Here is a 27,435-nt window from a genome sequence, read left to right as displayed (position 1 = left end):
TTCCATGCACACAAGCATGAGCACACATATATGTGTGTGACCAAGTCCTTGAGTCAAGCTCTTCATGTTTCATTGTGAAAGTCTTTTGTTTGTTTATTTGGTTGGTTTTGATTGGTTGCCAACATTTCTTTTTGGATAGAGCTATGGCACAAAGAATGTCAATATAGAGGTTAAAGACGCACTTTCTAGGGTTAGCAAGTCAGAGATTGAATCCTAATACTGGCATTTGTTTGTTGTTAGCCTGAGACAAATTATTTGACTTTTCTGTGCCTTGGTCAGTTGATCTACCTGTTTTAATCCATTTTTATGTATTTTTAATTAAAAACTTAGGTCAGCATACAGTGCACTTTGCTTTACCACTATCATTTAATGTGAGTGCTGCATAACATCTTACCTTGACTTATGAATAAGAAAATCTATGCCTGTGTCATGTACTTCCCAAAAGGATTAAGTGAGTTAGCATGTCTAAAGGACTTAGAGTACCTGGACCATGATGAAAGGGATAGAAAAGTTAACGTTCATCATGTATGGAAACATTCCTCATTTGATCACTGAGCGCTCATTATACAACAGGTAGCATCCTACCAACTGAAGATGCAGAACAGGACAAGAGAGTGCTTTAGACTTTATGGTACCTATTTAGTAATAGAGAAGGTTGACCAGATGATAAACATACACATGAAAACCATACACCACCATTTCATAAATGATGAATACTGTGGGAAAAAAAGCAGCAACAAATGATGTCACAGAGAGTGAGATAAATGGCTACTAACTTAATAGGGAAAGGAAGAGTCTGGGGATATGGGATGCCAAATGTGGACATGAGGACAAGCCTACCATCTGGCAGAGGAAGAACATAGGTGCTGTGTACCACTGAAACCAACTACCTCTCCTTTCCATATCCCCCATGGCCAGAGCTGTCATTAGGTGAGCAGCTAGGAACCATCGAAAGGCCATGGTTAATGTGGGGGATCATTACCCAGCCTCTTTATCCCACCATGGTTGTTTTTAAGGAGAGTCAGCAAATTACCTAAAGACTAAAATATTTGAAACATAGAAGCTCACAGACAGTCGCCCTAGATGAAGACAGGACAACAACCAACAGCCTCCCTCATCTAATACATCCTCCTGGCCCCAACCAGGCAGGTCAGACTCCAGCCACACATGTCCTGTCATCAGTTGACTTCAGGAAGTTTTTTGAAATTGTTGCCCAATCTGCAAGGACAGGAGGTAGAGGAAATGGAAAGGGGAAAGAGGGAGGAAGTTCTGCGCTTTGGTAGTTGTCAGAAATCATGGAAAATACTACTGATATGTTTGTTCAGTCCAGACACCCAAACTTCTGCTGTATGGGAGGGGGATAAAGACTCTTATCTTGTGGAAATGGAGCATATCACTGCATTGAGATGTATGTCTTGACTTGATGGGAAGAATGTGGTCTAAGCTGTGCTTTGCAAGAATCCAGTGTTGTTGTTCAGTGTGCACTAGACAGTCTCATGTGGGGTTGGCTCTTTTTGTTTATACTGTGACTTCTACACATACATGATAAGTTGCTACTTGATGTTGTTTTCCAGCTGGGAAGGCATTCCCTGGTCTTCATTTGACAGCTCTTTCCTCACCTTTCTCACTCAATCTCCTTGGAGAGGCCATTCCTGGTCACACTTGGCTAGACAGTCTACAAAAGGCAATTACTCAAATCTTTTTTTTTTTTTAAATCATTAACATTCAGCTAGTAACTTGCCAAGAGCACCCAGCACATTGAAGATGCTCAGAATTTAGTAAATGTATGAGAATCCACAAACCAAGTCTGGGAGGTTCACATTCACCTAAGCGAAGAGACTGAATCTCATGAGGTTGAGTCTTGCTCAGAGGGTCAAACAGCAGGTGTCAGTAGGGATTCTAAGTAAGCACTTTTGATACTTGGCTTTTAAAGATGTTTACTAACACTATAAGGAAGGCCACTCACTCCTTATTAAGAGAGACCTGGAGCATCTATGTATCTCAATGGTGGGGAATTGGGGGAGCACATGAAAGCACATACCACTTAAAAGCTAAGGTCTATGAAATACTGCCACAAGAAAGAAGCCATTATCCAAGATACACTCAGGGTGATCAGGGTTGAAAAGTTCCTATATATCTCTATATATCACTCATTGTAACCATCACCATCATTATTTTCATCATTAGTTATTATTATTTTGAGACAGGGATTTGCTATAGAGCCTGGGCTAATCTGAAATTCATAATACTCCTCCCTCAGAAATGTTGGAATTACAGACACACTATGCCTGGACCTCTCTGGTGATAATTGTGGCAGCTGAAATTATGTGTTTTAGGGGCAGAGCTCTGGGCTCTAACCCCACCCCAAACACTTTCTCATTATGTAATTTACTAATCAGAGAAATTTACTAATGTATGTGCCTACTTTTCTCATCGTTGCCATGTGTGGATCACAGAGCCAATTCCCTATACCTGCTCTTCTTGGAACTCAAGATAAATTCTCAATAAATGAATGCTGGGTAAATAGTGAAAGAACCTATTAGCATCCTTTCTAGGAAAAGAGTCTCCGCTACTGGTATGGTGACCAAGGTGGGAAATGGTTGAGAATATATGCATTTTTTAGCTTTTGGGGACTCTTAACTACACCACTGATCTTTATATGAAAACATCTTCAATGAAAGGGATTATAACTTCCTAGCTACAACCTAGAGTCCCACCCATTGCCAGCTTCTTTCCTGTGTGTCCTTGTATGGCTATGGTTTTAAGGAGTGGCATTTTTTTTCCTCAATCCTTCTCAGCATCAGCATCCCCAGTCTAATACTTGAAGATGCTCTGTGTCAAGTAAAAATGGGAAATGGATGCTTTCTTCCAGCTCTTAGTTTAAATAACCATGAGCTTTCAAAAAAAAAAAAAAAAAAGTACAGACTTAAAAATCAAATAAATTGCATTGTGCTATAGATTTTCCATTGACCTCAAAATTGCCATAGGAATAGATACTTCATCAGTTGTTATCTGAGGTGAAAACAATTTGCTAAGTTTATAGATTTTTATGGCACCTGTGTGGCAAAAATAATAATACTAAATAATACTAATACTACTAATAATAACTAAACTGGGTTGATGGGTCAGAAAAGGAGAAATTTCAAGGGAAATAAAAAGACAAATCTTTTTGGAGAAGGGATAAGTGGGTTTAGTGTGAGTCAAGTGAGTAGGAAAAGCGTTAAAGTTTAGATATACCAGAAGAAAACAAAAGGCTATAGCAACTGTGCTCCTGAAGTTTTAAAACACCAGAGAGCCCTCACATAAACAGGAGGCATGGGAGTTGGCGCGTGCACAGCATCATAGGAAGTGCTCAGTCTACGCTTAGGCTCTTCGGGAAGTTGTCCACTGCTTAGCAAGGTTGACTTGTGAGAGCTCATGGTTTTGTTCCACCTTACAAGCCCATATTTTGTTGCTGTGCCATAGAATCCCATCCTTCCAAATCTATGCCCTTTAGTCTCGCACTGGTTCTGTGCTTAGAGGAGAATATTCAGTGTTGGTATTTCTATGACAGTGGAAAGCCAGCATGGTGAAGAGCCTTTACATGCTTATGATGTCTCTAACAAAGATTAACTGCTGCAATTTATTAACACTTTTTCTTATTGAAAACAAGACCGCTCTCCAGGATATGGAAATTAAAGAAAGTCAGACCTTTGGGAACAAGAACACAACTCTCAAGTAGCAAAGGTTACCCCAGAAGGAGGATCTATTGGCCTCCTGCTGAGGGCTGATGAGTTTACTGAAAGAAACAAGATCTCTCTGACCCCTGACTGTTCTGACTATCTTTTGGAACAGAAAAACTCTTTTCTTGCCAGCCTGCCTGCTCACCCAGAGTTGCTGCTCTTTCAATAGAGGCCAGAAAGAAGAATTTAGGGACTGAAAGCAGCTAAACAGCTTGTCTGGCCTGCATGCAGGGTGTGTAACTCCAGAACAACTCTCCAAGGGAAGGGAGGAGGCAGAGAACAGGGAGATAAATTAGCCAACTGATGTTTCTGCAGGACCTGCCTCTGCACTTCTATCCTCAGCCTCTCTTTCTTATCATACACAGACCCATCAATCCTAGAATTCTAATCCGTGCTGCGTGCTTACTGTATGCTAAGTGAGTCGCTAAGGAATTGACAAGCACTATCTCCTTTACTACCTACAACAATCTGTAATTTTAATTCTTCACATTTTTTTTTCTCAGACCAACAGGGGTATCATTTGGTCGGCATCAGAATCCATACACAGTAAATTCTATTTAAACAGACAAACTGATGCCTAAGTCAGGGCCTTTGCCACTGTCCTGGGTGAAGCAGAAAGAAAGAACATGAGAAGATACATTGGGAGCTTAGCAGAATTTTAAAGATTCATTTGTTTTTAATGCAGTTAAGCTATCAACATCCAGTGTCTATCTAATGCTCTCTCTCTCCATCCCAGACTGTATTCTCCACAAGGCAGGGCTGTGCTTCCTGCTTCTTAGCTCCAAATTCCTGGCTAGTGATAGATACCTAGCCAATGGATGCTGAGTAAAGGATCAGAGCAGAGTTCATGTCAACTGATTTTGCCGTAAACTCGGCAGAAAGTGAATTAAGACTGAGAGCAGTCAGCTCAGCTCCTCCGGTCCCTCGGGTGCTGCCATTGGGTCTATAGCACCTCCACCCCTCCACGATGCCAGTTGCCTCCTCAACACTACAGTTCTTCAGTAGGTCCTGGTGCCATGTGTTCTCTAAATGTCTACTTTCCTCCACCCCAGTCCCACTGCCATTGCAGCCACTGCAGATTCTCACTCTAGCTGTCTCCTCCATTTCTTCCCTGCTTGAAGTACAAATTTCCTGTGCTACACCCTGGTATCTGGCCCTGACAGGGTCTGTTTGTTGTTCTTCGATGAAAAAAAGAAACATCTTTCTCAAGGTTTCGAAGGCCAGGGAGGGTGACAGATGCTAGTTCTCTGGGGAGAATCTGGTGCTCCATGGCCTTGGCTGCAACAGGCTTTCAGTAAATAAACAGGTAAGGCCAAGTCCTGTGCATGTGCTGTATCTGACTTGTGCACTCTAAGCACAGATGACAGAAGCCCGGGATCTCTGGTTTCCTTTACTGTCTTACAGGCATGAGAGTCACTTCCCTATATCTCTGAAAGAGTACAGTCACCTTTTTGACCAACACCAAAGGCACACGAAGACCTGTCCATGAGAACGAGAGAGGGACCCTTTATTTTCCTGGGCTTTACAGATCACTGGGAAGGACAGGATCACTATGCCCTGTGACAGGCAGGCAGGTCTGGGGCTTCATGTCCATTCTGCCATCTGAACTGTGAATAGTCCTGCAAGGCAGGTTCTACTGATTCATCATTTACATATGAAGGTTTGGACCAGTCCCCAAACTATCACATTGACCCCAGCCCTGCTTCTTCATAAGCCACATACAAAGTTTGGTGTCCAGAATACTGAAGATGTGGCCAGCAGTGTTCCCAAAAGGTTCTCTACTCTTTGCTCTAATTTGCCTTGAGCTGTAGATGAACTGAGACTTCTTAGCATGAAAGACTTTGGCACAGAATGCACATGAACTTCACCTTCCTATTAGTCAGTGAATAACGGTGGCAATATACCAAAAACTACTTTTCCACATTTTAAGAGACAACTCATGGGAACCAGAATTGGCCATTTCAATAGATTTTACATATTTCTGAGCTAAGTTCTTTCTGGGTTTTGGTATTCAATTTTGAGCCAAAAGATGAATTTAGCCCAGTGTTCTCAGTGATGATCTCATGTACAAAAACTACCGATGCCCAAGCTCCACCCCAAAAGAATGATTCAGACATTCTGGAGATTGGTTTAAGTTCTCAAAGTGACAGCAGCAGGGACCACAGCTGAAATGCTTTTCTAGCTGATGGTATGACTTTATCAAATAACAAACTATAAGTTTAAGTTTCTTGAATGCTCAAGAAGATCTTACATTTTTTTAGTCTTCAAACATTGGCTCTCAAAAACCCTGAGCTGATAGTATTAAGGCAATGGTGACATACATTTCAGAACAAAGGCCAGCAGCCAGCATTAAAAAAAAAAAAAAAAGAAAAGGAAGATAATATGGAAAAGCCAGATGCCCTGGCAGAAGGCCCGGGTGTGGCAGAGTGGACAAGTGTAGGGGACAGGAGAATATTAGGAAATTAGAAATTTTAATAACTTTGACCATTGAGGCTCCTGACCAGTCTCTGAATTGTGTGTAACTTATTGCAAATCCTGAGAGCAAAAACAGATGAGGAGAGGAACCCCTGTCCCGGCATCCAGCTGCTTCTCATTTCTCAGGCTTAGGAACAGAAAGGTGTTGAAGCCTCAGCCCCTCCCCTCCATCTGACTGGAGGCCTCCAATAGGCTCCCTCTGAACACCAGGGGGAGCACAACATGGCTTGGTTGTTTATCATCCTTTCTATAGAACATGGAGAGGAATAAACTCCTGCTTATTGCCTAGGGCTCTTGAATACGCTCAGAGGCTCTTCATTATCTCCCTGTTAAAAGTCAGCAGTCTGTGTGTCTCATTTAAGAGTAATAAAATGCTCTTTAATAGTAACAGATGGATGAGGTTCCGTCACTCTATGGTTTGAAATGGAAATATGCCCAAAAGTTCAAAATAACAATAACAACAACAACAACAAAACAAACAAAAGTGGTTCCTCTCTCCCTCTCTTTCTCTCCTTCCTTTCCCTCTCTCCTCCCCCGACCCCCATACATTACTAGGGGTCAAATCCAGGGCCCACCACAAGCTAGAAAATTGCCATACCACAGAGCTCCGCCTCCACCCAATTTTCTGGATTTGGATGAAAGAAATTGCACTTAGTACCGTATGTTCCTGTTTGTATACTGTGGATAGTCGTAACAATAACAACACACCTTGTAGCATCCGGGGAGGGTTTAAGAGTTAACGTGACAAGCCCAGAGAAAAGCTTGATATACAGCAATAGCCAGTGAGTTTAGCCTCCTGAGAGGCTATTCCTCCAGAGCCTATCAGAAAAGTATAATTGAAAGTTGTACTCTTCTATCCTCCAATCATTCCAAATACTCACTATTACAATGCACCATGGGCCGCAAATTATAGAGATGATGAAGCCAATGTACTGTGTGCCAAGAAGAGACTACAAAGCAAAGATGCCGGACCTGACTATAGTGGTATACCAGTAGCATACAGAGAATGGTGAACCACACACCTCTATGAGATAAAACGATGTGCCCCTCAGCGTCTGAGCTCCTAGTATACTTGCACTCTAAAGAAGAAAGGCTGCAATTAAAATCGAAGACATTATGCAATTTGCAGGCAAATAGATGACCCTAGAAAATATCGTTCTGAATGAGGTAACCCAGACCCAGAAAGACACTCATGGTATGTACTCACTTATAAGTGAATGTCATCCATAAAGTACAGGATAACCATGCTACAATACACAGCCCCAAAGAAGCCAAGTAACAAGGAGGACCCAAGGGAGGATGCTTGAATAACACTCAGAAGGGGAAATAGAATAGACATCAGAGGTGAATGCAGAGAGGGAACTGGGCTGGAGAAGGAGTGGGAAGAGGAATGGAGGTGGGGGTGGGATTGGGGAGGGGGTTGAGAGGGCTGGGAAAGAGAATGGAAATCAGTGGAGGGGTATCTTTAGGATGAGACCTGGGATGGGGAAGCTCTCAACAGTCTTGGGGATGAGTCTAGCTGAGACTGCTAGGTGCAGGGGATATAGAGACTGGTGTGGCCACCTCATATAGCTGGATGGGACTTCCAGTGGAGGAAAAGGGGAATCAACCAACCCACAAAACCTTCCGCCCCAAATTTGTCCTGCCTACAAGATGTGCAGGGATAAAGGTGGACCAGAGATTGAGGGAATGGCCAACCAGTGACTGAGACCCGTCCCGTGGGAGAAAGTCAACCACTGACACTATTAATGCTACTCTGCTATGCTTGCAGACAGGAGCCTAGCATAGCTGTCTCCTGAGAGGCTTCATCCATCAGCTGATGGAAACAGATACAGGGACTCACAGCCAAACAATAGGCTGAGCGCAGAGAGTCTAGTAGAAAAGTGAGGAGAAAGGTTGAGGAAGCTGGAGGTATTGAAAACAGCACAAGAAGACCTACAGAATAGACTAACCTGAACCCATGGGGGCTCACGGAGACTGAAACACCAACCAAAGAATGTGCATGGGCTGGACCTAGGCCTCTTACACATATGTAGCAGATGTACAGCATGATCTCCATATGGGTCCTCTAACAAGGAGGGCAGGCTCTCTCTGAACCTGTTGCCTGGCATTGGATTCCCTTTCCTTAACTGGACTGCCTTATCTGGCCTCAGTGGGAGAGGATGCACCTGATCCTGTTTTCACTTGATGTCCCAGGATGGGGTAGTACCCAAGGGGGTCTCCCCTTCTCAGAGGAGAAGGGGAAATGAAGGGAAGGAATGTGAGGGTGGAACTGGGAGGAGAGAGGAGGGGAGCTGCGATCAGGATGTAAAGTGAATTTAAAAATTAGTGGGGGAAAAAAGAAGGAGGAGAAAGGAGAGAAGGAGGAGGTGGAGGAGGAAGAGAAGAAGGAGGAATAGGAAGAGGAGGGGGAGGAGGAGGAGAGAAAGTCTGGAATCTGCTGTCTTCCTCACAGCCTGTTCCTGGAAGGCTTAGGAAAGTAGGTGAAAGGACTAAAGGTGCTTTATGATGACTTAAATTCTGCTAGAGATTTAAATAGCCCCATAGACCAATACTAGATATTTGCTAAAATAAATGTGCTTTCCTGAATTTGTAATTCTTGACTGAGGTAGATTAACCACTAAAATAGTGTGTCATTTTAACAAAAGCAACAGCCAATGAGGAAAGTTGGTCCTCACCACCAGAAGACCGATGGCACAGTCTCCTGGAGGGACGCCCGTGGAGTAAACACTGCTGAACCAGGCATTCCTGAAGCTGAGGGAGGACTCCGATCACACTTTCTTTTTCATCCTAGTACACATAGCATTGTCCCCTGTGGATCTTCAGCGAGCCCAGGCAGTTGCCTTAGCTGCACGGAATTCAGCAAAGAGAAATTCTGCATGACCAGTGGCCACACTTTCACGTCTGGCTGAGGTTTCGGCTGACTGCACTTTGGGATTTTTTTTAACTCCAGCCACAAACACGGATCTCCTTCGTTTTTGACTATATAAGTCAACTGTGAGAGCCTCGGGTAAGGTGACTTTTTTTCTAGTCCCCTTTGAGCTTACTAAGCACTAAGAGTGCCGATAGGAGGCTGGCTTTCTTGCCCCTTGTACTTCTTGTAGTTGGAGGCACAAGCTTTTAGCAAGAAATGGGGATGCGGGGGAGGCATTCAGCATATAAACCAGAGTATACGTTGTTTCCATTTTCTACACGTGTGGGATCATGGACCAGAGCATCTAGTAGGGTTGCACAATGGTCAAAGCAAAGCCTCAATCTGGCATCACTCCAGCTTTATACATGTTTGCCAGGTAACTCAGGCTTCCCTCCTAAGCCTCATTTCCTCCTCTGTAAAATGGGATAATGATAGCCTGGACCTTCTGATGTAGTCATGGGAATTCAATGAAAAAGTGCTTATAAAATCCATTGTCCCACACTGTGATATTTTCTTGAGTCTTCACAGTGATCTGATGAGGTGGATGCTATTGTGCCAACATCAGTTGATTAGAGAGGCAAAGCTGAGACCGTGTAGTCGCCCCTACGGTCTCACTGACCCATGTGACGTCATCTCCGGAAGCTAGGGGTGCTCAGTGCATCTGAGTTGACCCTTTTGCTTATAGAATAGTGCCTGGGTTAGGTTTCTACTGCTGTGACAAGACACCATGATGAAAAGCTACCAGGAGAGGAAAGTGTTTTTATTTCAGTTTATAGTTCCAAATCACAGTCCATCACTGAAGGAATGTAAGGAAAAGCAGAAACCTAGATGGAGGCAGAATGGATGCAGAGGCCATGGCTGGCTAGCTCCTCCTGGTTAGTACAATGTGCTTCCTCAGACACCCCAGGACCAACTGCCCAAGGGAACCACCACTAACAATGGGCAGAGCCCTCCTATGGCAGTCACTAATTATGAAATATCCTCCAGGATGCCTACAGGCCAGTCTTCTGGAGCTTGGGTCAACTTGATAAACACAAACAAATTTAAAAATCAACCAGGGTAGAGAGAAACGCAACTAATAGAGATTAGAGAAACTGACTTAAAGTAAACTTGGGGCTAGCAGAGGTATGAATAAAAAATTCCAACACAACAAAAAAGTTCTTTACACTTCACCCAATACTTTTTCCAGTCTTGGCTCTTAATTCTAGCCAGGAAGCACAAAAAGCAGATTAAGAAAAATGCCTCATTTCAACCCTAAAATAACTGGAATGTCAACTGGGGTAAGGCAGAAGTGGTGGGTCAAAGGACACACAGACCCTAATTTTCCACAAAGCCTGTTAGTTTCCTAACAAAAATGTTGATTTAAAAAAGATATTGAATTCAACCATTTCAAGCTATGAAACTCATCATTTATTAATCATTCATTAAATATCTGCTATCAAATCCCAATAGATAGTTGCCCAGCCAAGTAAACACTGGCTTTCCAAGGCTTAAACAGAAAGCTAGTTCACAGATTTTCAATTTTGCTTGCATGTGTCTGATTTTCATCCCAAACAGACACTTTCAAAACTTGGAAATGTTAGGTCTCAAACCCGGGACAAATGGCTATCTGAAGTGCCTATTTAACATATCAAAGTGGATTAAGGGCTGCCAGGTTCTCCCACCATTCCTCAGTTCCTACCTGTAACAGGGGTATGGCTGGCATGACCTGTCTCTTACCCTAAACTTCTCCAGCCCAGGGGCTGGACCGCCCTTGCCTATGTTACCCAGCCCTTTTGGTTATCTGGCACATGTTTGGTCTACCCTTTATCCTCCTGGTCTCTTGGTCAGTGGCTTCTCTTCCTTCTCCCCTCTCCCTCTCCTGACAGGGCTTGGCTCAGGGTCAAATTCACCCCAGACTCTCCCAGAGGTATCTGCCTCTGGCTATACTCTCCCTTTTATCCACAATAAACCTCCTCCTCCACTATACCTAGCCAGGTCCTTCCTTTTTTTCTTTCAGGACATAAAATTAAAATGAGTTACTAAATGCAGTTCTCCTTGGACTTAAGAATTCACTGTCTAGAATGTGGAATATATTGCTTCGCTTATTTAATTGGCCTAAGTATTCATTTGCATTTACATTCACATTTTCCTTTGTGCGAGTGTAAACCTAAATGATCTGGATTAAATACCTGCAGAGGGCAGCATGTCATGTCATATCCAAGATCACTTCTAATTGTGATGACCGGCCTTGCTACCATCATTGTCACCATCATCTCTGATGACTGGCCTTGCTGTCACCATCATCTCTGTCATTCTTATGGTACTGGTGTTCCCACGTTCTCACCTTGGAGATATATTTTTTTAAACATACATGTGGTTTTTGGGGTGGGAGTGGGCCCAATTGTGTGTGTGTGTGTGTGTGTGTGTGTGTGTGTGTGTGTGTGTGTGCATGCATGCCAGATTGTCCTTGTGGAGGTCAGGGGACAATTTTAAGGAGTTGGTCCAAGGCTGTTGACCTGCATGCTCCTGGGTGATTCGTTTGTCTCCACCTCCTCTCTCACCTTAGGAATGCTGGAAACACAGGGGCATGCCAGTACATCTTGGTCGTTACATGGGCTCTTGGAATCAAGCTTGGGTCATCAGGTTTGCACAGTGCTCTTACCTCTTACCTGCTGAGCCATCACCCTTGTTCCCAATCTTACAAAGTTGTAAGGTAGACTCTAGTAACATAATCTTTCGTCTCATTATGTGATTGATGTGGGAGGACCCAACCCATGGTGGGTGGTACCACCCCAGACTGATGGATTTTATAAGAGAGCAAAATGAGCCATATTGACTCCTCATACATTTCTGATGCATTATTTAATTCAAATTCAAAAGTCCTCTTATAAGCCCATAACACCAAAGGTGCTGACATAGAGTTTTGTCATCCTGCTGTTAGGTAATTTATGAACTTTAACCTGCAAAGACTTCTCTGTAACAGAGCAAGTGGCAAGGGAAAGCAATGGAAGCAAAGTTCCTTCTCTAGATGTGTTCTCACTTGCATTCGTCTCTGCTCAGAAACAAACACTGCATAGAGTCTGTTTCTTTAAGATTCTAAAAATAAGTTGATCTGTAAGTGACTTTGCTGTAATACATACAGTGAGTCAGACAGAGGAGTAATAGCCATTTATAGAATGTGAACTGCACATTGGACTGGGGCAACCACTTAACCCTCACAAAGGGAAGAGTGGCCTTTCAGATAGTGCAGGGTTTTGTCTGTGAGTCTTATTTCTCAAAGGAATCTTATTATAACTCTGGCTAAAAATATTGGACTATGTCCAGAGTTGATCACATGGTCAAATCCTTTGATTAAAAAGAAGATTATCATGAGAGTAAATGTGTGCACGTCTATGGTCTATGTGTGCATATTCATATTCTGTACTGTGTGGTAATTTTATTTTTGGTTGGTTAGTTCAGCTTTTGTTAACTTGACACAACCTAGAGTTATCAGAGAGGAGGGAACGTCAACTAAGAAAATGCCTCCATAAGATATGGCTGTAGGCTACCTGTTAGGCATTTTAATTAGAGATTGATGTGGGAGGACCCAGCCCATGGTGGGTGGTGCCACCCCAGACTGATGGATTTTATAAGAGAGCAAAATGAGCAAGCCAGCAGGCAGCACTCCTTCATGGCCTCTGTATCAGTTCTGCTTGCTAGTTCTCCCCTCTCTGAGTTTCTGCCCTGACGTCAATGATGGACTACAATGTGGAAGTGTAAGCCAAATAAACCCTTTCTTCCCCAACTTGCTTTTGGTCATGGTGTTTCATCACAGTAATGATAACCCTAACTAAGAATATATAAATTTACATAGTCTGTGAAGTCAACCTCTAGATTTGAGTGTTCTGTGTAACCTTGGAACCACACCTGGATGGCAGAGGGTGCCATCATACCACACATGTGCATTTCCATGGCAAGCTTGTATATTAAGGCATATATACCTTACACACACACACACACACACACACACACACACACATATATATATATATATATATATATATATATATATATGTAGTGCTATGCATTGACCCTCGAGTCCCATCTCATTCCCTACATGTTCTGACAAGGAAGTAAATGACATTTTTAAAATAGGTATTAGACAGTGACTTAGGATGGCTTTGTGTGAACACAAATACATCATTTAACATCACCCGCTCTTAGCTTCTTCTCCTATAAAATGGAAATAAATGCAAACCCTGCTTTAAGAGACTGAGGAGAGGATGAAGCAATGCCGCACATGTGAAGTACCCAGGACTCATAATAAAACTGTTGGGAATGTCATTACTGTTCTATTCTCCCTGACAGTTATAGCATGGTGCAATTTCCTCTTTGCTCTTTTGTAGAACTTTGGATTTCATTGCATTTCTAGCCCATGCCTTCATAGTCTTATAAATGCTTGCCTTAGAGGTCAAGACTGGTGGCTAGATGTTGACAAAGTTTCCTTGCATGGCTGATAAAAATGGATATTTTGAAGGGCATAAATGACTGAAGATGGAGAGGTGGGGGAAGGAGGAGGAAGAAGAAGAGACACAAGAAAGCATAAAAAAAAAATTGCTCCCTTCTTTCACGTGATCTTCATTTACAAACATGTCAGCTGTTGCCTGCACAAGGACCTCAGACCTGGCTCACTCGGAAGCAATGCACTATCAGAACTAGGATTTCATTTCAGTGTTGCTTGATGGCCATTTCCACTATGGTAATAAGATCTTTTTGGTCTTAGTACAATTCAAACCCACATGAGATTTCCTAACCATCTATTGGCTAACAAACTGGTTGTAAGTATTAGGAAATTCCACCCTGGGGCTTGGGGACCTATTTTATTTGGATTATAGGATCTTCTTGAATTAAATCAATAAATCAGTCAGTTGTGGTTTTTTTTTTTTTTCATCTCAGGAGACATCTTGGCCTTAAAACACAAACTCGCACATTGGAATGCGCATGTGGTATGATGACACCACTCTACTGCCCAGGTGTGGTTCCAGGGTCACATAGAACACTCAAATCCAGAGGTTGACTTCACAGTCCAGCATAGACACATTGTGTTACTCAAGGGGGTGAGATCATGTGCTGGCATGAATTTATCAGTCTTTTAAATGAATGAAGTTGACTTTAATCTGCTGACCTTGGACCAGAGGCTAGAGAGACAGGCAGCATGAAACAAAACAAGTCAAATTAGACAGGAGAAAACCACAGTGTGTGGGATTGCTTTGTTCAGAAGGTGACACTACTGAATTTAGTCTGTGAAGACCTTGTCACACGAGAATCTACAAATAACTATGACCTAAACACGAGAATGAGAGACAACCCATCTAGGAACAAATGGACACATTCCATTGTGGTTGTATAGTGTTTAAAATCTATTTTTGGTCAAAGGAATACTGTAAATGCTTTCCCTTCTACATAGCTATCATAACCCCAACTTTCTGGCTCTCAGTAGTTTTCAACAACTCTACATGCCAATTATATTTTTTGCAAACAACCTTAGCTGGTAAACATTATTCAACCAGAGACATGGGATTCTCTGTGACCCTCTGAGTCCCCAAGACCAGCCAAGATTCACTTGGCCCTTGTGACTGATTCTTAGCTGGCTATCATTAAATAGTGTCCTGGATTCGCTGCACAATTTGAAAGCCATTCGGTTCCGAGGGCCCATGGGAAATGCTACCCATATTAAGCATGTGGAAATGTCTACATCATCCTGAATGGTTTTGGAAGTAGAAATTTAACACAACTTTTTGGATTAGAATTCCTTTCCAAATTTGGGCCTGGGCTTTAAGGTGAAAATCTTTTGGGGACTTCTCGTGGGCTTATGAAATGTCAGTGCCAACAAACATTGCTGCATTCTTCAGTGCCAGCTGGATCACAGACCTTGCATTTCTTCATTACATTCTCTCCTGAAACAGCACTTTCATGGTGGAAGTTGTGGTAATCAGTGTAGACAACATTACTCCAAAGCTGAATTGGCTTATCATTAAATTCTGGAATTTGCTGAAGTTGTCCCCTTAACCAAAGAGAGTTATTGATGCTAACTGGAAAGTCAAAATGGGAGGAGCTTTGGCCAGGTGTGGAAGGAAAATGGATATAGATGTTTGCTGAATGTATGATAAGGGCAGATTGACATTTATCTCAAAAGTGTCTTCTTCTGAGCTCTTTTATAACCTGAGAGAATCCATTCTGGAGAGAAAGGTGGTTCCTCTTAGACACCAGGTCTGTGTGATGCAGGGGATGCTGAGGTATGGCTTTCAGCAGGCATGGCCTCATGGAGAAGGTGGACTCTAAAGCCATTTCCTTAGTGATATAGAATTCCCTTGAAGTACTGCTAGATACTTCAATGAAGTGGAGTGGGACCAGGCAGAATTTATTCTTTGAGAAATAAAAGAAATTCCTTATGAGCCAGTTTCCTCATGAGATGTCGTGGCAACAACCTCAACATGAAAGATGCAGCATACTTACTTTCTGGCATTCCTAAGCACAGGCTTCCTATAATCCTACTACTGTACCAGAAACTTAATCAGAGATGTGGCCCTGGCTGGCCCACTGGAGAATTACCTCCTTTTTGTTGTACTGGGGCCGAACTTAGGTTTAAGCCCTGTTAGATGTGCACCACTAGGCTAGATCCCCGGTCCTATTAATCTTTAGTTATTTTGTTGATTGTTGTGTTCAACTATATATTTGGCAGAAATAACCTAAATCTTTGTTTTAAATATATGATAATATAAATAAACTCAACAGCCTAAAGTCTTATACCAGGTTCTACTTCAACTGAGAAGGATTTAGTTTAGGATGGCGGGTCCCTGGGGCTCTAGGTCTAGAGCTCACTGATACCATCCTAGACCTTATATTAGAAACTAGCTGTTGGGGAATTCATCTCATAACATACAGGGCCCTGTTAGTAACAACTTTTAATAAGTGTCTTTTTAACCATCTTAATAATGTCTCTTCTTTTCTTTCTATCCAATTATTTCTTAATGGTTAATCTGTAATTTAAATTTTCCCAATAGGTCACTCAATGCTGCTTTAAACCCAAAGAAGTTTTATCCATCTTAAACACTGATCAGATCTGAAGATGACCTGAAGAAGTATGAAGACTGCTTTCCTCTGCTCTTCTCTTCCCTCTCCCCCTCCCCTCCTCTTCTCTCCAATTCTGTCCCCTTCTTCCCTTGCTTCTCCCCTTTCTCTCCTTTACCATCTCCCCTTTTCTTTGTCCCCTCTCCTCCCCTCCCCTCCCCTCCCTTCCCCTCTCCCCTCCCCTTCACTTTCTCTTCTCTCTTTGTAACCTTATGCTTTTCCACCCTTACACTATTTCCCAAATAATGACTCAGGGGCTCATTATTTATTAAAAAATGCCTAGGCCATAGACTTGGCTTGTTTCCCAATTAGAGATGGGTTTAACCTGCTTATACTATTCTATGAATGTCACATGGCTAGTTACCTCTCCTCAGCTTCAACCACTGACTTCCTCTGAGTCCAGATGCTGAGTCTCTGGCCTCTCATTTTTTTTCCAGAGTTCTTCTCTTCCTACTGTATGTCCCACCTTTTAATCGTGCTTGAGTTTATTGGCCATTTGCTTTTTATTGATGGTGATGCTTCTACACAGTACACATGAGATTATCCCTCCACTTTCCTCCCTCCACTTCCCATTCTTTCTTTGTTTCTTTCTTGTGTTTAAAATTGGGATCAGGGGAACTGAAACCCCATAGGAGGAACATCAATATGAACTAACCAGTACCCCCAGAGCTCCTTGGAACTAAAACACCAATCAAAGAAAACACATGGTGGAACTTGTGGTTCTAGCTGTATATGTAGCAGAGGATGGCCTAGTTGGTCATCAAGAGGAGGAGAGGCCCTAGGTCCTGTGAAGGCTCTATACCCCAGTATAGGGGAATGCCAAGACTGGGAATGGGAGTGGGTAGTTTGGGGAGCAGGGGAAGGGGGAGTGGATAGGGGATTTTTCAGAGGGGAAACTAGGAAAAGGGATACCATTTGAAATGTAAATAAAGAAAATATCTAATAAAAAACATGAAACTTTAAAAAATAAAATAAAAAAATAAATAAAATTGGGATCAGACATCCCAGTTTTGGGGAATCACTTTCCAATCTAGAGAAGACTGGCTTCAAATGTGGCATTTCATTATTCCTTCTAAACAGCTGGGAAGCTGATTTCTACTGTTATCCCCCCCTTTTTCAGGTAAAATAAAACCATGAGCAGCTAACGCCCTTGACCAGGGGCTCAGAGCAGAGCCCATATTTCAACTGCAGGCACTTGTAGAACCCACGCTTCTTGAGATAAAAGTTATCCCATAAAGATTATTTGTACACTTTACAAAAATGTTGTTTCCTCAAATAATAATCTCTTCAAATCTTTGAAAGAAACCTAAAAAGTCTGACTTATTCTGAATTTTCTAGAAAAATCTAAAAGGCTATAAAGACCATATCCCACACCTCTCAGGTTACCTATGTCTCTCCCCAAGCTATCATCCTAGCTTGTTATTTTGAAAATGATCATTTGGTCAAGCCCAGTTTGGAATTATGGATACTTGATGCAAAAGAAAAAAAAAAAAGCCAACCACAGACAAGCCTGTCCTGGGTTCCTATTGGCGGTGATAAAATATCATGGCCAAAAGCAGCCTTAGAAGGAAAGAGTTTATTTCATATTACAGCTTTTGGTCTATCATCCAGGAAAGTCAGGGCAGGAACTCAAGACATGGACTTGGAGCCGTCCTGCTTATTGGCTTGCTTCCCAAGACTTGCTTACAGTACCCAGGACTATCTGCCACAGAAACTCAGGCCCTCCTACAATCAGGTAAATGTCCCACTGGTCAATCTAGTGGGAGCATTTTCTCAATTCGAGTTTCCTTTTCTCAGATGATTATAGCTTGTGTCAAGTTGACAAGAAACTAGCCAGCATGGTATCTTATCTTATCTTTTTAAAGTAGTCCATGCAACAAACTGCAAAATAACAATTTCTAAAAATTTAAACATGAAATCTGTACTATTTTATATAGCTGAAGCTCAAAAAGATACAGCTGTTTCTGTATGCCAGGCAAGCATCCCATCCACTGAGCTGCATTCCCAGGCTGGAAATGTAGTGTTTGTTCTTAGGAGGCCTCTGCAGGGAGCCTAGATGTATGGGTGTGTTGACTGAAGAGGGAAGTATCTTGTTCTGGTACAGTGATGGGAGAGGTAGGAAGCAGGAAGGAGATGATTTTCTTTTGCGACTCTCAACCTTTTTCATTACAGCAGACAGTGACACAGAAAGCATGTGTCTAGAAGAGGTATTCACTACAAGGGCATTCCTTGGATTTTCCACATACCCTCTCTACTAAGTGATGGGTGGGTTTGGATAATCCTTTCTGTTCTAGACCCAAGCTATGGACCCTTTAGGACAACCTTGAAGCTAGAGTGGCTGAGTTCAAATCCCACGTCTATTATTTACTACCTGTGAAAGGCACAGAAGGGTTGAAAGAGTTGAAGGAGGAGGAGTTGGAGGAGGAGGAGGGAAAGGAGGAGTTGGAGTTGGAGTTGGAGGAGGAGGAGGAGGAGGAGGAGGAGGAGGAGGAGGAGCGAGGCAGAGACACAAAAAGACAGGGAGGGACTATGAATTAATTGTGGAGAGAGAAATGATATTATCCACCTCACAGAAGGATTTAGAGCCTTGACCAAGTTAAATTTAAAAGGCTTAGAACAGGCCTTGGCAACATGCCCAATGAGAGTAGCTATTTTTCATTATTTTAATGAACAAGCCCCTCTATTCCTTTATCTATAAAGTTAAAACAATAAACCTTCTAACAAGAATCAAATTAGATCCCATTTTTTGAGTTCTACATAAGTCATAAAATCCTCTGCATGTAGCAAATGCCTGCTGAGGTCTTGGGAGGGGGTTGTACCGTTTGGATTATACTTGCCTTCCTGAGCACAAAGAATTTCCTGTTTCTCATTAAGTCAGGACAGTCATTTATATGCAGCTATCTTGCCTAAGCCTACTGATAGCTTGTTACCAAAGAATCAAAGGGGTTGGCAGTGTTGTCTAGCAAGGAGTGGTGCTTACCCAAGGTCTTCTAGACCTCCAGGGGAGGCCTGCAGAGACTCTGCTTACTGGATAAGAGTCATGTCCCAGCCACCTGTGACAGTATCTGTGTATAGATCTAGAACTGGAGCCCTACCTGTCTTGCAGGATTACCTGGGCAGAGCCCACAGGTAGCCTGGAGCTCTAGAAATGGGACAACTGTTTGCTCTGTGGGTGGCTGTTGGGGAAGCCTAGGGCAGCAACAATCCTAACAGCAGAGCTGGATCTGATAGAGATGTAGATATGTTGACTCAGGGCAAAAATGAAAATGAAATGGATCTTTTTTTCCAGTTTGAATATTATCACTGCTGATCAGGTCAGTAACACCGCAGTTGGTAGGAATGCAGGAAACTTTAAGAATATCTCCTCTTCCTTGGTTATGACCCAAACACCTCTTCTTCTTCCTCCTCCTCCTCCTCCTCCTCCTCATCATAACTAATGACATATGAACAGTCAGTTTCGTTCAATGTCTTTAGGAAGACATGGTGCTACCTCAGACAGTTGTTCCCAGCCCTGTCCACTCACTTCACACACCCAGCCTTTATTGCCCCTTTACTGGTCTACACATTTTGTTTCATAGTCAACCTCATTGTCAATTCTGTCACTAAACTTCCCTTCCACACCCACCCTCTAATCCCTTCCACCTTATGCTCAGAAACCCGCCGCCCCCACCTTTTTTTTTTTTTTATCCCAGTGCAGGGCTAGTAAACTTAGGCAAACTATCCCTGTCCTCCCAGCTCATAAGCAACTGCTTCTGTCATCCTCCCTGTTGCTGTGTCACCTCGGTCACATGTTGTCCAAAGGAGTCATTTGATAAATATTCATCAAGTGAATACATAAATATTTGTTGGTGATAATTAACTTGAACCAAGGCCCTCTCAGCCCCCGTGACAGGCTGGAGTCAGAAATGGAGCACTGCTGTCTTCTCTCCTCAGCCATTCCTCCCGAAGGCCTTTACATAATACCAACTGCCAGGAACTGCTCCCAGCTCCCTCTATTAAATCATTAAGAGCAGCGGCAGCACCTTCTGGGGCTGAGAACAGGCTGAAACTGTGAGGAAGGGAAGCCCTCATTTGCTCTGAGGCACAGAGGTGAGAACTGTAGGCTTTATTTTTGTGCTGTGTCTTTCTGTCACAAGCCAGCGTGACTTAAACGGCAGACTTCTGAACCGCATTTTCCCTTTCCGTCCTCACCACAACCCCAGGGGCCCGCGCGTATTTTAATTCACAACCCCAAACTGGTATATATAAGGCACAGAAATGAACCAGGATATACATTTGTATATGTGTATTTATGTCCGTACATACCTGTCCATATGTATGTTCGTGCCTCAGCTATCATTTGCCTCGATATGCCAACCACCTTGTTTATTGAAGTAGGCCTCTCATTAGGATCTGGGGTTTAGCAATTGGGCTGGCAGGACATCAAGTCCCAGGGATCTGCCTATCTCTGCCTTCATGGCAAAGAACGTGGTACCACACTTGTCTTGCATTGATACTGGAGGTTCTGACTCAGGTCTTCATGGTTGCTTGGCAACTTCCCCAGCCCCAGGGTGTACTTTTCTTGTGTAAAACCTTAATTCTCCTAAAAACCAGATTCCAAGACACAGACTACATTTACTGCTCATTTGGCGCCCGACCAGGGATGGATGGCCTGTTCATTGGCTACAGTTTTTCTTTTAAATTTTATTATCAATTTTATTGTATTAATAATTACTTTTCTCTAGGTGTTTCTCTTGGTGTATCTCCTTTTAGAAATGTGATTGAACATTCTCAATGCTGGCTCCATGTAGCAAAAAGACTTTGCCTGGGGGCATTTCCAATCTTTGCCCAGGTGTGTGTTATCACACTGGTGGGCTTCAACACATCATTTCTTTACTCTCAGCATCCCTCCCTCGCCCAGGTCCCAAGGTGAGGCTTATTGTAAACTAATTACTGTTTCAGTCGGATGGTGGGTCCTGAGGAAAATGAGGTCATGATGCCACCCTTTCCATTTAGAGAATGTTTGAAGTTCAGAAACTTTGTTCTCAAATGTAAGGAAAGCTTCTTTTCTTCTTAATTATTAAAAATGAAATCAATAAGAAGAGGGTGAAAAATATACCTGGAGATAAGAAAGTTTAGGAAAAACAGAGCTCTTGTTATGCTGGGGGTTGAGGGACTTTCTCCCAAGTTGGACAGGAAGCCCACCTGTGTGACTGAAGTACAAGTAGGCCAGGAGCGTGGAGCCTGCTGCTGGTGGTGCTGCTATCTCATGGGAAAGAGCATGAACGCACGTAGTCCAGGCCTCATTTTCTAGTCACTGGAGACAATAAAAGCTATGTCTTCGCATATTTTAACCAACCAACCACAGGACATTCTGAAAACATACGTTTTTTTTTCTGGGTAATTAAAAAACCATTTCCCCACCACGTGATCAACTCCCAGATGGATAGCACAAATGTCTGTGCTCTGAGTGAGTTTTAAAATACTACTGGACCAGTTCCTAAGGCACGACGCTCCTGAAGCAGATTTTAGCCTCCCACTGGCAAAAGGCCACTGTGGGCTACAGGTTGGTCTGGCTTACCCTTTCCAAAGGTTATCTACAACCCACCATCACTCAGCCCCACGACAAATGACTGCAAAGGGGTACTTTACTAACACGGACCTTTGACAAGCACATTTCCCAAGACACCTAACACACCTGTGTAGACACTTACTGCACATATCGGCACAAATGGCGTGACATATCAAACACAGTAGTTCCCAAATCAGATTCAGGTCGGTAACGGCCAGTGTTCGGGGCGAGAACCCACAGTAAATCAAATGGTACTGCAACTCCCCGAAGCTTGTCATTCAAACACCGCTACTCCAAGGTGGCAAGCATTCTTCACTCAGAGAACAAAGAGTTGAAATGATATTCCTGTCTAGGTGCAGTGACTTAATGATCTGACACTTATGAGTCACCACAAGCCCTTTGTCAAGAGGACAGGATTCAGCCCTGAACAATGGGCAGGCCAATTCAAGTTGTGTTTCACAGTGTCCCCATTTGGTTCCCTACCCTACTGCATCTGGAGCAAGGTTATAGAACTCGGATGACCAGCCTTTCAGTTTCACATCAGGCATGCTACAGTGAACCTGAAAAATTATTAGAGAGTCACACACCTGCAAATAAAACTCATTTTTGAAGTGGAAAATGTATATAAAATATATATGTAATATATACATATAAAACACACACACATTGTGTTATTTGGTTGAAATAAGTAAACAGTGCAAAATGTTGAAATAGCATGGTGCCTACTGTGTATTAATGCCATGCTGAGGTACAGAAGTCTATCTTCTTTGTGACTCCAATGGTCAGGTCTACATTTACCCAATAGGACAGTCTCCCATGGGTATCTAAGCTGAGCTAGGGTCTACTGCACAACTCCTGCAGAGAAACAGTGTGTGAAAAGAGTGTTTCTTTTCCAATAATGACTGCATTGGAAAATGAACTAAAATGGCCAAAGTTTTCAATCTGTCTTTAAGAAGAAGGGTTAAGTACAAAAATCCCTTTAAACAATAATGGGATTTATGTGTGAAACATTACCCTCTTTGAACATGTTTAGAAAGTGGCTCTCCTTTTTCCCCTCCGACTAATAACAATTCAACATTATTTAACATAATCCTACAGACAGGTAATTTCTGACACAAAATTTATTACTGGCTTGCCCTCTGAGGGCAAGCTTCTCTATTAATGTTTCCTTTAAAAGGCTACAGCATACATTAGATTCTCAAATGGTTTCCCCATGTTTTCCTTGGAAACTTCTACTTTCTGTGGTATTTTATATTGCCCAACTCTCTGTTTTAACTGTATCCTTACACACACACACACACACACACACACCTCAGACCACATTTCCACCAATGCCCGGGGAACACAGTCAGTGTTTAGCACTTTTCTCAACTGTCATTGGGTTTAACCGTAACTGGATAAACAGCAACACTAGCATGCCATACACTGCAATGATTCTTTTTCCCTGTCTCTAAGCGAGTACATGACTGACTGAGAAGGAAGGCTTGGCTTTAAGGCAAGCATGCTGGAAAATAAGAGAGTTATAGGTTGCCTTTGTCATTGTCCAAATAGGGCTGGTGAGATGTGCAACTGGTGCCCTGATTGGTGCTCTGGGCCTTTCACCACACCAGGTACATGAGTCTGCTCAGAGCACATGTGTGATGCTGACTCATCCCCCAGGCACATGCGTCTGCTCAGAGCACATGTGTGATGCTGACTCATCCCCCAGGTACATGCGTCTGCTCAGAGCACATGTGTGATGCTGACTCATCCCCCAGGCACATGAGTCTGCTCAGATTACACTTGTGATGCTGACTCATCCTGAGAGATGCTCTTGTTCCTGGTGAGTCAGACTGAGGCCAGGTGCTTCCCTACCTGCACTTAACCATACAAGGCCATCGCTAGCTGAAGACTTACATCATCTGATCCCAAGAGAAACCTGCACCATCTCTGCTTTTTCTGGAACAGCTTTCCTGGCATCTTGAGCTTGTGGGTTAGGGTTGACCTGTGGCATCTTTCCTTCAAGAGGGGTATGGTTTAGATGGCTAGTAAGGTGGCAAAGTGGTATCAAGATAAAAGGAAGTAAAAAAAAGAAAAAGTGCCCCCATCAGTTAATATCCAGTCCTGTGAGATATGACAGATAAGTGCACATTCACATAACTGTCACCCAAGATAGAGATCCATCCTATCACTGATAAATCCCACACTCCCCTCTGGGCCTCTCCACACTCTGCATCCATATTATAAATAATTCTGACATGTCTTACACTGAAATGCACCTGAAAGTTACTCCATGAACCACCGTATAATATATCCTGAACACAATGATGAGGTTTTATTCCTGAGGAAAATTTGTGGTTCCCCAATATCATCAGAGGGTTAAGGGTGTTTCAGGGGAGAGCTTTGCCTTGCTTTGCCCTAATGGGTAACCTGCTTCTGTGGAAAAACACATGAGGGGTGTCCCCTCGGGTACATCCTTAACTTCATATTCTTCCTCCATGGTTAAGAAAAAGATGTGCTCCTGCTTACCATCAAGGCCCAGGGGAGAGTCCTGTTCCTTGGCCTCAGTGAACTATACACAAAAAGAAGCTGAGGACGAGCACAGGCCTTTTCTGCATCTCTCCCCAGCACACACACACACACACACACACACACACACACACACACACTCACATACACACGAAGCAAACCAGAAATTGCCAAGATGGCCCAGGCATCATAGTGGGCACTGAATTCCCAATACTCTGTGGAAGCCTGAGGTACAAACTCTCCATCCTGAACCTTATCTGAGGTCCCCCACACATCAGGGAAGAGTTAAATGCCTAGGTTCCTGGGTTATGAGCAACTCAGCCATCCATTTTTCATTTGAAAGAATTTCTAAAGGCTGTGTTCTTATCTTCAGGAGGCCCTGTAAATGCAGTTCTTCTGTTTTCGTTAGGTTTATTTAGCCTGGGGGATTCAAGGCCCTCTGTTTAGGCAGTAAATTTCCCCCTTTGTGTGAATGTATGTGGTTAATATACTTAAAAATCCATCAGGCAGGGCTAACAAAAATGCAGCCGCCTTTACGCAGCAGTTTTTGGCAAGAATATAGTCACTCAGAATGACTGAGTAGTTCTTCTAATTGAATTGTGGTCACTAAGCCCAATACTATCAACGTCTGTAAAAGCCCAAGCCCGGTACCCGGTGCACACACACTTTTCCTTCACCACCTTCTCTTGCCCCTGGCCCAGATGACACAGGCACACAGAAGAACCCCAGGTCCAGCAGGAGGCAGGCCCAGAGCATAAACATCCTATGAATGGTTGGCCCTGGGCCTGAGAGGGCCATGCAGAAGACCTGGCAGCAGGGGTCACAGTGACTGGAAGGCCACAGACTTGCAGTGAAAGGTCACCACAAGTCCTAAGTTACCCCTGGGAGGCTTCCAAGCCTTGGATGACCGCCATGTTGACATTCGCTGTTTGAATCACATAGTCTAGCTCTCTAGCCCTGGGAGTCCCCTGCCTCCTGCTGTGAGAACCCAGTCTGTGGTCCATTTGCTGACCTTGTATGTTTCCTGCTGTGAAGCCTAGACCTGCCTCCCTATCTTCCTCTTCTCTGCCAGCTGAGGGCTTCTGGCAGCAGGCAACACACACACACACACACACACACACACACACACACACACACACCCCTCTATAGCTGGGCAGCACTGCTCCAAAAGAGAAAGCTGCACCTCCTCAGCCCACCTCACAAAGGCCTTTGAAGAGAAGCATGGATGGAAGAGAGGAGTAGCCGGCCCTCCTCTACAGCTTCCTCTCAACTAAGGACAAAACAGAATTAAGCTAAGAATGCTCTAGGGAGGCTGTGCTCATCAGGTTTAGAGATATCGAAGTATTTTCTATAGTCATTGTCTGAACCTGAGACGTCCCATCCCCCCAAGTTCATGTTTTCAGCATTGTTCTCCTGTGTGTGTGTGTGTGTGTGTGTGTGTGTGTATTGTTTATGGAGGCTGTGGAACATTCAGGAGATGATGCCTACAGGTCAGAAGTCAGTCGCTGGGGTGAGCCTTGAAAGGTTGTGTATGAGCTCTGACGTTGGCCTCTGTCTCCTCCTTAGTCTGCTGTGATAGGAAGAGCTCCCATCACATTCTCCTGCTGTGATGAACTGTTCCTGCCAGGATGGACAGGAATCTTCTGAATCCATGAGCCAAGTCAGGATTGTTTTCTGTCAGAGACTGTGGTCACACACACACACACACACACACACACACACACACACACACACAGTTTAAAAGAAAACAATTCTTGTATCTATTGAAGGGATTGGATTTGCTTAACAAATATTGTCCCACCCAGGCCCTCAGTAAAGGTAGTGACAGTACAGTACAGTAAGTACTCTTTGCTCGACTGACCCTTTCCATATGTGATGTAAGGGGCAGAAAGGATTCTGGGATCGATCAACACCATTGAGCTACTCTGATGGAAATGGGCTCAAACGCTATTGGGCCTAGAAGCAGGTGTGGTCAGGCTCCGAAACTCAACAAGACAGTCAACTGTATGCTGTCCAGCAAAAATGGCTCCAAAGCCAAGATCAGATTGTCACACAGACCTAGGGCCTAGGAGGAACTAAAATAATGGATGCCATGCCTAAGGTATATATATTTTATTCAAATTAATTGAACTCACACCTTACCCTTCATGACCTGCCATGCTGCCTCAGATTGCTACTATTTAGCATATGTGTTTTGGTGCTGCACTGTGGGAAAAAAGCTATTTAAAGTTGTTCCCTTATTATAACTAGATATAGCATGATCTGTAAGTAGGTCATAGATTAAGGCTGATCATCGATAACTAATTACTACAACTAATTACTACTGATTAATATTTGTGCCAATAATTATATTATTAGTCCATTATATTTAGGCCAGTTAAGAAGAAATATTGAGATCCTGTTCTTGTCATATTTGAGTCAGACAATACTTATGCTTACAAGGAGCTGAGGTCCCCGTGTTAATGGTCACTGCCCTAGTATTGCTCACACATCATCATGTCAAACTGTCAAGATGCCCTGGACCCTGAGGGACTTTTTTTTTTTTTTTTGAAAAAAAAAAAAAAAAGCACTGTTCTAGAAGGAGTAAACAATGAAATGTGATTTCCTACCATTGTTTTAAGGTCATTGATCCTTGACATTATGTCTGGGACCACAGTTTGTTTAATGTGCTGTGGGGGGAGGGAAGAGGGGGACCCAGAGTGGCCCAGACCTGGATGACAGAATGCTGACCTCCAGGGCATCCCTCACAACAGCTGAACTTGCCTAGACCCAGTCATGGGCTAGTGAGCGGCTTCTGTTAGGGATTAGCTCACTTCTGCAGCTGGTTCTCCACTTTTATATTTAAAAATTAAATCCTAAAAGGCAAATATAAAGCAAGTTCCTGAAAGAGTCTTTCTGGCTTTCACCATTGAAGTCTCTTCTTCACGTTTACTTCCATACCACTCTTGCCAAACAATCACAACTTAAGGATATCAAAGAGAAACCAATGAACATATGTGGTAAGAACAATGCTCTTAGTCACCTTCTAAGAGGTAATAAAAGTCAAAACACAATGAAGAAAGTGTATAAATGTGTGGGCATGTGACTGCGTGTCTGTGATTGTCTGTTTGAGTATGTGTGACTTTGTGTGTATGTGTGTGTGTGTGTGTGTGTGAGAGAGAGAGAGAGAGAGA

At 43.1% G+C, this 27,435-nt stretch overlaps 1 protein-coding gene across 1 annotated transcript in view; it reads right to left on the bottom strand.

Moving 5' to 3' along the window:
* Positions 1 to 27,435, bottom strand: part of Creb5 (cAMP responsive element binding protein 5) — a 397,047-nt gene that overhangs the window by 172,586 nt on the left and 197,026 nt on the right. The window lies entirely within an intron of this gene.

The sequence above is a fragment of the Mus pahari genome, chromosome 2 (assembly GCF_900095145.1).
Source record: "Mus pahari chromosome 2, PAHARI_EIJ_v1.1, whole genome shotgun sequence".
In the NCBI taxonomy this organism is placed as follows: Eukaryota; Metazoa; Chordata; class Mammalia; order Rodentia; family Muridae; genus Mus; species Mus pahari.
The sequence above is the reverse complement of the archived record's forward strand: the minus strand, read 5'-3'. Positions and strand labels throughout refer to the sequence as shown.